Genomic DNA, 9,962 nt, shown 5'->3' on the forward strand with positions numbered 1-9,962 from the left:
CCATTACAAATATCATAAACCTCTCAATATCTCAAGGGATTTTTCCAAACACATGGAAAACTGCTATTGTGTCACCAATTCTTAAAGCAGGAGATCCCAAGATTATCAGTAACTACAGACCTATCAGTATTTTGCCTGCTGTATCCAGGGTGATGGAGAAATGGGTTTCAGAGCTAATAGTCTTTTATTTGAACAACAGTGACTTTAGCCTGCATCCTATGCAATTTGGTTTTAGAGCTCACCATTCAACAGAGACTGCTACCCTTTCTGGAAAATATTAAATCCATGATGGATATGGGTGGTACTGTGGGGGCAATCTGGTCCTTAAAAAGGCCTTCGACACTGTGAATCATGTAATACTTATTAACAAATTAATTTCTTTTAATTTTTCCAATGATACCATTAACTGGATTGATTCATATCTAAAGGGAAGAACAAATTATGTAAAGGTTCAAAATCATAAATCCACAGCTTATACAAATAATACTAGTGTTCCGCAAGGATCTATACTTGGGCCACTGTTGTTCAGTCTTTATGTTAATGATTTGCCCTTGGTTTGTCTCGATGTAGAAATCCAGTTATATGCTGATGATGCTGTTATTTATGTACACAGCAGCACAAAGCAGCAAGCTGCTTCAAAACTGACCAGTGCAATGAACTATATCACAACATGGTTTGACAGATCATGTCTTACGTTAAATGTTTGTAAAACAGTTGTAAAACAGCATGTTCTTTTCAAAGCGACCATGTAGCACTCCCGACCCAGACATAATAATATCAGGTCAAAATTTGCAAGTTGTGACTGAATACAAGTATCTGGGTGTCTGGATTGATTCGAATCTCTCTTTTAGAGCTCATGTAAAAAGTATGTGCAAACGAGTTAGATTTAATTTAAGTAATTTTAGATTTGTTAGGGAATCACTCAGCTTTGAAACTGCTATGATATATATGAATGCCATGATTATCCCGCATTTTACATATTGTTTGACAAGCTGGGCACAGGCTAACAAATCCACAATGAAGTCACTCGAAAGTCTTTATAAACATTCTATCAAAGTTTTAGTTCAGAAATCTAATAGTTTTCACACCTGTCAAATCTTAAATACCCATAGACTTCTGAGTTGGGAAAACTTGATCACTTATAGTAACCTTTGTCTAGTTTATAAGATATTGCATAGCACTGCCCCACCTCCACTGAAGAGATTTGTTATGCAGAGAGCAGGCACTCATGTCACCAGAGGTATCACAAGTGGGGATTGTATCATTCCCACTCGAAAAAGTGCTTTTAGTCAGTCAGCATTCTCTGTAACAGCATCTAAACAATGGAATCTATTGCCAATGCTGATAAGAGAAGCAAATACTTATCGTTCTTTTACTGGTCAGCTTAAGAACTGGCTAATTGATAATCAGATGTGCACATTAGACTACTGACTGCATACTGAGATTTGTTGCTTGTTTGCAGATTGTCTTTTGATAGTCTTTTTAATCTCTCATTATGTTTTGCCTATGTTGTGTGCTGATATGTTGTTTGTTACTTATTGTTGTGTGTTGTATCTGTCTTATTACTATTTTGTTTATATTGTTATTACATGTGGACTGTAATAAGTCATTTTATGTCATTTTAAATCTTCATTTTAGGTTGCCTTCATAATAACTGGCCAGGGACAATGAGCACTGTCCCTGTCAAATAAACAAATAAATGAAAAAATAAATTAAATTAAACACGACAGACTGTTGATTGGTCAGAGAGAATATTCACTATTCACTGCATCATCATTGCGTGCACCAGACAGAGAGAGGGCAGCTACAGAAAATGTTATATTTTATTTTGTACAAGTAAGATGCATCACTCTGTAGCTCAAGAGCGGAGTGTACAACACATAGGTTGAAAAGAGGAGCTGCAGCAATGTGCAGTATGAGAAAAATATGGTGTTTTTTGCAAATTAAACCATGTAAACCTGTTCTGGTACAACCCCTAATTAAGATTTTGAACCTGAAAATGAGCATAATAAAGATTTTGAACCTGAAAATGAGCATAATACCACCTCTTTAAATATTTTAAATATTTCCACTTTTGTGCACCTGTTACACACACAAATCAAATTATATGATCAATTCATTAAGTTAATTAAAAAAATCCATTATCAGTTTCACCGCTTTACTTCCTATAGTCTTCCCTTCCCATACTGCAAAAGTCACTACCAGGAAATTTTCACCGTAGGTGAATGAATTCATGAGTGCAAACCTCCACTGAGAACCCTAAAAGGAGTCATGTAGAGTGATCTGAAGGCCTCGTATGTGAGCCCAGGGGAAGCTGCTTATTGATTTGCTTGTCTAGTGGCTCTCTGTAATAATAAGGAAATAAAGCCCCTGGATATAAGGAGATTGATGTCAATCAGCAACCTGCCTCAAGTGTGGCTTGTCCCATCTTGTTAGCTCTCTCTCTCCATGCATTGAGTGTTCGTTGATGACTCTATTGATATGCAACTAGAAGAGCAGGCTGTCTTGAGGAGGATTCCCCAATGACTGCTTACTCTGTCATTTTAGAGATTGTCACAAATAATGGAATATCAGTGCAAAGGACTTGTACCTCTACTGTAAATGTCAACATAATCAGGATGGCTAGATGTCCTTTATTATAATCTGGTCAGTAGAGATGAGCCATAAGACTACAAACATGCTTTGTAGTTTTAGAAATCTTCTGCAATCCATATTTGCCTTCTCTAATGCATTCATTAGGAAAACAGATGAGGAGTTGAGATGTTCAATTCAGTTTATATCTGTATTGTCCCACTAGAACGCAATCTTTTTACAGCAAGGCAGCATAAAACACAAAAACATGAAACATAAACACAATAAAAACAAAATAAGTTACAAGTGCTGGTACTATACACACGCAATTCAGAAAAAAACAGCAGCTAGAAGAATTAAGATAAAAATAAAATGCTACGATGTGTGAGAAACTAAAAGGCTGTTTATAATATTACAATTAAGAGCATTTACTGCACATGGGATGAATGAAAACTTGATCCCATGGCAGACCATCCTGTTCCAGTTCATTCTTTATCCAGCAAGATATATTTATTTAAATATTTAGAGTACTACACCTTTTTAAACATGTGTTAATGTGGCTGGGTGCCCTGTACAATATTTAAAGGGTAAGAAAATGCCTTTACAGAAGGTGTATTCAGTATACAGAAGGTGTATTCATTTTCATGACAACTCAACACGCTTGACCTCAGACTAGTTCAAATGAACCATTCAGGCTTGTTAAGATCATTTTTTACTGTCAAGTCAGATTTTTCTACATCAGTAACTACATATCTGATAACAATGGCTGCATGTTTAGCTTCAGTTTTAAAACAGTGTTGAACGTTTACATCAAGGTTGGTGTGACACTAGGTAGCTAGATGTGACGGAGCATAAAAACACAATCAGTTTCTTTAGTAACAGGTGAACATTCTTTACAAGACCTCTGGTTTCCTCTGAGACCCTGACATATCCTAAATGTGCTCTCCTAAATGTGCACACAAAAGAAACATTTCACTAAATGTCCTTAAGGACAAAAAATGGTATTTTATTGTATTTGTGCCACTGCTCAGAATAAGATAACAGCAATCTCATTCTGTCATGGTAATTACCACCTCTAATTTATGAATTAGCTCTAATTAGCCATCTTCATTGCGGTGTGATGTAATGTAGTTACACGCATAACCTATTGAGTGTGCAGCATGGTATCTACTTTAGCTGTTGGATCTGGAGCAGTAAATTCAGTTTAAATTCAAGGCAATGTAACAAGCTATATTACATTTCACATCAACTCCTATGTCTGCTATGTCTGCTGTCACTTGCACTCAGCCTATAGCGAAACCTTTTTGACCACTAGTAGCACAGCACAATACACAGCACAACTTTCACAAGTGTGAACACCTATCATCTCTTTGTGATTATTCATTGCCTGTGTGAAGGGTTAAATATGATAGCGCCCATTCTGTGAACCTGACAGAGCACATCACGATCACTTTGTTCTGACAGTAGACTGGTTATGCCAGCACATTACCGTACATCTATACCTGATTGGAGTCCTTCAAGCACAATAAATTTAAATTGGCTGGCAGTAGAGTGTGATTTTCTAACTCTGGATGGAAACAGGTGAGAACAGGACCTGCCTGTGTTTCTATATAGAGAATCATGGTCTGGCAAACATTGTAATTTTGTCAACTTATACAATAAATGGCTGGATAACAAATCAAATGAACATAATTTCAGCTTTGGCATTACATTATAGCTTGTTGCTAAACAAAAAATGTATTTTATTTTTGATAACAGTATAAAAAGAGCTATTTTAGGAAAGGCTCTTTGTGTTATAAACATATGCTAGTGACCTGCCTGTTTGTCCCAAGTGGAATGTATGGGAATTGTTGGCTTTGTAACACTTAACAGAAGCTGGATTTGATCTTACAACTTAGCATGTTTTTTTTTAGCACAATATGGAATTAATGTACTAGAGGTCATATTTGAAAGAAGGAATCATTTTTTCAACGACAGCAACAGAATAAATGGGTCAATGTGTATGCCAAGGACATGTGTTAAAGGTTCACATTTATCATACTGTAAAACAATCAACAAGCCTAACATGACGTACTGGTGAATATAATGTCATCATCCAACAATAAACAGCCTGTTATGTCACTTGTAAATCGTTAAACAGTGACAAGGTAAAAGCCTGCCTGTTTTAAAAAGTTTTACTCCCTCATGTCTATTTTATTTGTAATTGTCTTTTATCTCTATTTTTATTTTTTTTTTAACTATGTTTATTACAAAATGTTCATTTTATTTTTATTATTTTTATTTCTGTTGCGCATTAGTCTCAAATTGTCTGACCGTTTATATTTGTAATGTTATTATCCCTTGTGAGTCATCTCAAAGCACTTTGAATTGCACTAACCTGTATGAAAGGTGCCATACAAATGAAGTTTAATTGATGGATGGATTTATTGGTTGAATGATTGATTAATTAATTGATTGAGTTCAGGTAGGGGGAGGCATCAGGGTTGGCCAATCAGATGCCACTCCCGATCAAGACCCTGGCAAAAAGCTATGTTTCATAAATAATTTTCAAAATGTTCTATTAGCCTTCACATGTTATGCAAATTTATATTTTAAAATTATCCAATTTTATTGACATGCTCCACAATCATATAGTTTGTGTATTGAGTACCATGCATTTTCCCAACCTAGATGCATTTTAAAGATGCTGTTGTTCTTATGTTTGTGTAAATATCTTTATTTCCTCTTTCGTTTCAGGATCATCATTAGCTGAGATGTAAGGCATTTCACATAAGTCTATTAATTAATTAAGATTAATAGATCGCCATATAAAGGGAAGTGCTCATATGTGCACACATATTTGCAGCCAAGGAATGCAACTTGCATGAAAAAGAGACTGTGTAATTGGTTATTTCCTGTTTTGTCTTTACTGGTTTACATTACACTAATACTCTAATAATTACATTTAATATTCAGATTTCAGTTCTGTTCTCTGAAACACCCGATTAAGCTTCAAAGATGAGAACAGCATGGTAGCAGTAGCTACTCTGTAATCACCACAGTGAGGTCTTCAACCTGTACACATTGATCCTGTATTGATCTGTGTATGAGAAACTCTGGTTTAACCCAGTTCCCCATTCTCACTCTCCACTTTCACTCGATATTCTGACTGAAGGGCAGCAAATGTATGATCAGAAGCTGACCAACACAGATAGAGACAAAGAGGGAGACAAATACAAGAAAATAAGAGGCAGGGTTCAGTTACCAGTTCAATACAGCAGTAACAATGATCTTGGCTAAGGATTATTCCCCAGCTTTACCATGTAGTATATGTGTGTTGGAGATTTTTATACTAAGTAGGGGGCAGCCTTATTTACTTCAATCATACATAAAGACCTCCCTTTGCACTTTTATTCTAGCTAGTTGTGAGACATGTCAAATATGCTTAGTTTGCCTTTATAGTGTAACTTTCACTGCTCTTGTTGTGACAGAATAAGGCTACAAGGAAATGTTTCTCCTCCATCTTAGAACATCAAAAAGGTCTTGCTTCTGTCGCCAAGAAAGATAAATGTGGTGTTGTCGCGTATGCCAGTAAAATGTAAAACCATGTGACAGATCTCTCAGCCTGGGAGAGGCTTTGTAACAAAATTGTTTACTCTTCCGCCTGAATAGGCTGATCAAACTTTTATTAGCATGCTGGATGAGGGTAAAACTACTCTGCATCAGCAAAATGTTACATTTACATTTACGTTTTATGAGCAAAGCAGAGCTTCTCTTGTGGCTCAGTTAATGTTATTCTGACACCATTTCTCATTTAAAACCTAAATGTATGTTTCCTGTTTAGGGGATCCTTATAGAATCAATAAAGACAAAGTCAGTTTTCCAGCATGAACGTTTGCCTCCTGACAAGGAGATTTAAGCATCTATTTCACATGCAGGAAAAGCAACTGGTGCATGTAATCAATACACCCAAAATTAACCAGTCAATTGTAGAATGTGCAAGCTTTATAATTTAATCAGATGTTAAGAACTGATCACATGGGGATTAAACAGGTGTAAACAATAGACTGGCTGTGAAACTCACCATGAACTGTCAAGCAGCAGATGTGTGATACACTTCAGACAGAGGTTGTTTTTTTTCTGGTAATCTGATAGGGAATTTCAAGGCACAATCATTTATAAGGAAATGTCAAACAAACCTGACTTGAAAAGCATTTTAAAATATATTGTTTCACCCATGACATGCTACTGTATTTTACAAGACAGTTGAAATGGACCCATACATCATCTACAGACTGTGTAAAAATGAATCTCACATTTGTCTTGACTTCCAGCTGAGGCTCCTTCATCCTCTTGGAGCGCTGTAGCTAATAAAAACTCCCCACGAGGAAATCTCACTCATTTGCTGCCTGTGTCAACAACATCATCTATAAGCATGAAATGTGTGCTGGCAGCTTTTCTGCCTCACAAAACTGTCACCCTGAATGCCAGCTAATTAAGGTGTCAGCAGACGACATTGTTTCATGTAGACACATAAGAGGATTATTTGAAGTCCTTCATTATTTTCAGTTTTCATAGCTGCTTTAATTTATTAAATACAAAACACCCATGTAATTACTTTATGCTAATATTGCTAACTTTAGGTAAAGATATGTGTTTAGTGTTTTTCTATATCTGCGAATTGGCTATGTGCAGCTGCACTGAGTAATGATGCACGGTGAAATGTTGGAAGTACGTACAAAAAGAAAAATTAAGATTTCATTGATGCCAAAATGAAAGCAGGAATTCACAGTCAGCTGTGGTATATTTAGTCAGCTCATCTATTGCCATAGATGTTTTATTTTTATGTCCAGCAGTACCCAAAGAAATTCAGTTTTTCCACCTCTATCTTAACAAGATAGAAAGGAGTCCAGCCAACCAAGTTTAAAACAGCAAGTCAGCACTAGACTTCCAAAACTGGAAGAAAACTCTTTCCACGTAAAGCTTCTAAATGAGGCAAAAATCTTTGTTGTCATGTGAGCATGTATAACTAGCCAGCAGGAGAACATTTGATCATCATGTCACACCACTAAGGACATGCAAAGAGGTTCATCTTTTCTAACGTTTACACTATCTGGAGGATTTGCAGAGGTAGAAAGCGTTGATTTCCCCAAACAACTGATGTGAGGAAAATGTAGCAGATAATGGGGTAAATATGGCACTTTTGGACTCATGGTGCAATCATCTGCTGGTTACATAAATCACTGGTCCGTCCAATATTGAGCTGTTAAAAAAATATGCTGATGTTAAGCGGTTGACAATGGATGGATGGATGGATGGATGGATGGATATTGGACTTTATATTTAAGTCACTTTAGGTGAAGAAGGATCTGTTGCTGAGAGCAGAATATTAAGGGCAAATGGGTGCCTCTTTTACTTTAAATGATTTTACACAATGATTAAAGCTGATAAGACATGTGTTGCCAATATGCGCTCTTTAATCCTTCCAGTCTTTAATTGAATAATCAGGTTTGTGTTGTGTTCTTCCCAGAGGTGGAATTACTTTATTATTTTTTGTTGATATGTTAAGTTATTGTTTAACACATTATTAAATGCATGCATCTTTCTAAATTCTAACTGTGTTTATATCGTTGTATCATTAAAACTGGAGCTCAGTCTGTTTTTTAAATGGATTAGTAGTGTCATTGCCAAAATGGCAAAGTCACTGCAGACAACATTTTCTATTTTGGGTTTTACACTGTAAAATTTCATATAAAGGTTCTATATTTAAACGTGTCGCAGCAAGTGTCTTCTGTGACTTGAAATCATTTATCACATTAACTTTATGGTGTCAGTTGTTGTGGACCATAATAATTAGTATGGAAAAAGGAACAATTCCTGACAGTGCATCCAAATTTCTTGTCAAATTTGATATATAAAGGAATTATTATTTGTTGTTTTCATTTGTTTTAGTTTACTTGTTATTATACCGATGTATTTTAATCTTTTAAACCTGGATATATGAATATTTTGTAGTTTACACTCACAGGTTCATTCATCCACTGAGATTTGTTTATGTGTTTTACTGACTATTCGTTGAGTGCATGACAATGCCTGAGTGTATTTGAGTGGTGTGTGAGTGAGATTGAAAAAAAAAGGGAATAAGAATACTAGCCTACAGAGGAATGCCTTAGAAAAATATGTGTTTTTAAACCTTTTTTATCCTACAAGTAACTAAATTTTCTGCTCAGTGTTTCTCCGCTCTGAGATTCCATTGCCTGCGGGGTGTGATTGTGGAATTTGTCTTTGATAATAAACTGGTGTTCTGCAAACTGCTTTTCACCACTGTCAGTATTAATCAGGAACCTTAAAAGAATGTCCTTCATGCTAGGTTCAATGACAAGTACAATATAGTATGTCAAATAGTGAATGAAAAGATCCAATATTAACAGACCTACTTGAAAATAAACTGGATTCGCGGGGGGGTGCGCAGTGTGTGCGTTGGGCTCGTCACTTGTGCATTGGTGTTGATGATTGCGTGGCATTTGGGCATTATGGTTGTTCGCTGCGCGGCGGTGGGGTGCTGGGTGGGGGGGGAGCACTGGTCTATGTTGTGTGCGCGCCGTGGTCGGTCCGGGAGCTGCTCTTCCGCGGGTTACGCTTTTTGCGTTCCGTCGGCATTACGTTGTCAACTGGCATTTGGGTCGGGGTCTTCTGCGTTTGCATCGCGGTGCATCTGGGAGTCTTTGTTTTTTTTTGATTTGATTTATTCTTTTTCTTTCTCCCACCCCTATTGGCTACTGGGGTTCTTGCCTGCCTGTTACAGTTGTGGCGCCCCACTCTCACTAACAACTACATTCTTTAACAGGCTTATGCGCACACACATGTACACACACACACATACAGACACATTCACCCTCACGCACACAGACACACACAGACACAAACAAACTTAGGTTGTCCCTGGTAGAATTATTCCTGATGCTTTTCTTTCAGTTACTTATTTAAATTAATTATTATTCCAGCTCTCGTGGCTGTGTTGTGTTGCTTATTTAGTGTGTGTGACTGTTTCTTGTTTTCATTGTTCTCTTAGTTGTCTTAATATGTCAGCTGTTTATTGCTGCTGTTCGGCTGGTTGTCTTTTACTATTATTATTATTTTTGTTTGTGTTTGTTTGTTTGTTGTTGTTTTTCTCCTCCCCAAGCCCCCCTCTCTGTTCTATTGCAGGTTTCGTTGCTTTCTGCAATTGGTGTTTCCCACAGCTTTTCCCTGTTGTCCCCACCTTCCATCCCCCTTTCCCCCTTCTCTTACAGGTGTTGTCCTTTCTCTGTGCTGTGTGTTTGTGCCCCCCCATCCCCGTGTCTGCCCCCCTGTCCGCCCCGGTGACAAATCAATACATAATTAAATAAATAATAAAACAGACAAAGGAGTAA

General features: G+C 36.8%; 1 protein-coding gene across 2 annotated transcripts in view; it reads left to right on the plus strand.

The window, feature by feature from the left end:
* Positions 1–9,962, plus strand: part of LOC123963740 (seizure protein 6 homolog) — a 94,299-nt gene that overhangs the window by 42,561 nt on the left and 41,776 nt on the right. The gene's annotated exons all lie outside the window — the stretch shown is intronic.

The sequence above is a fragment of the Micropterus dolomieu genome, linkage group LG23 (genome assembly GCF_021292245.1).
Source record: "Micropterus dolomieu isolate WLL.071019.BEF.003 ecotype Adirondacks linkage group LG23, ASM2129224v1, whole genome shotgun sequence".
NCBI lineage: Eukaryota > Metazoa > Chordata > Actinopteri > Centrarchiformes > Centrarchidae > Micropterus > Micropterus dolomieu.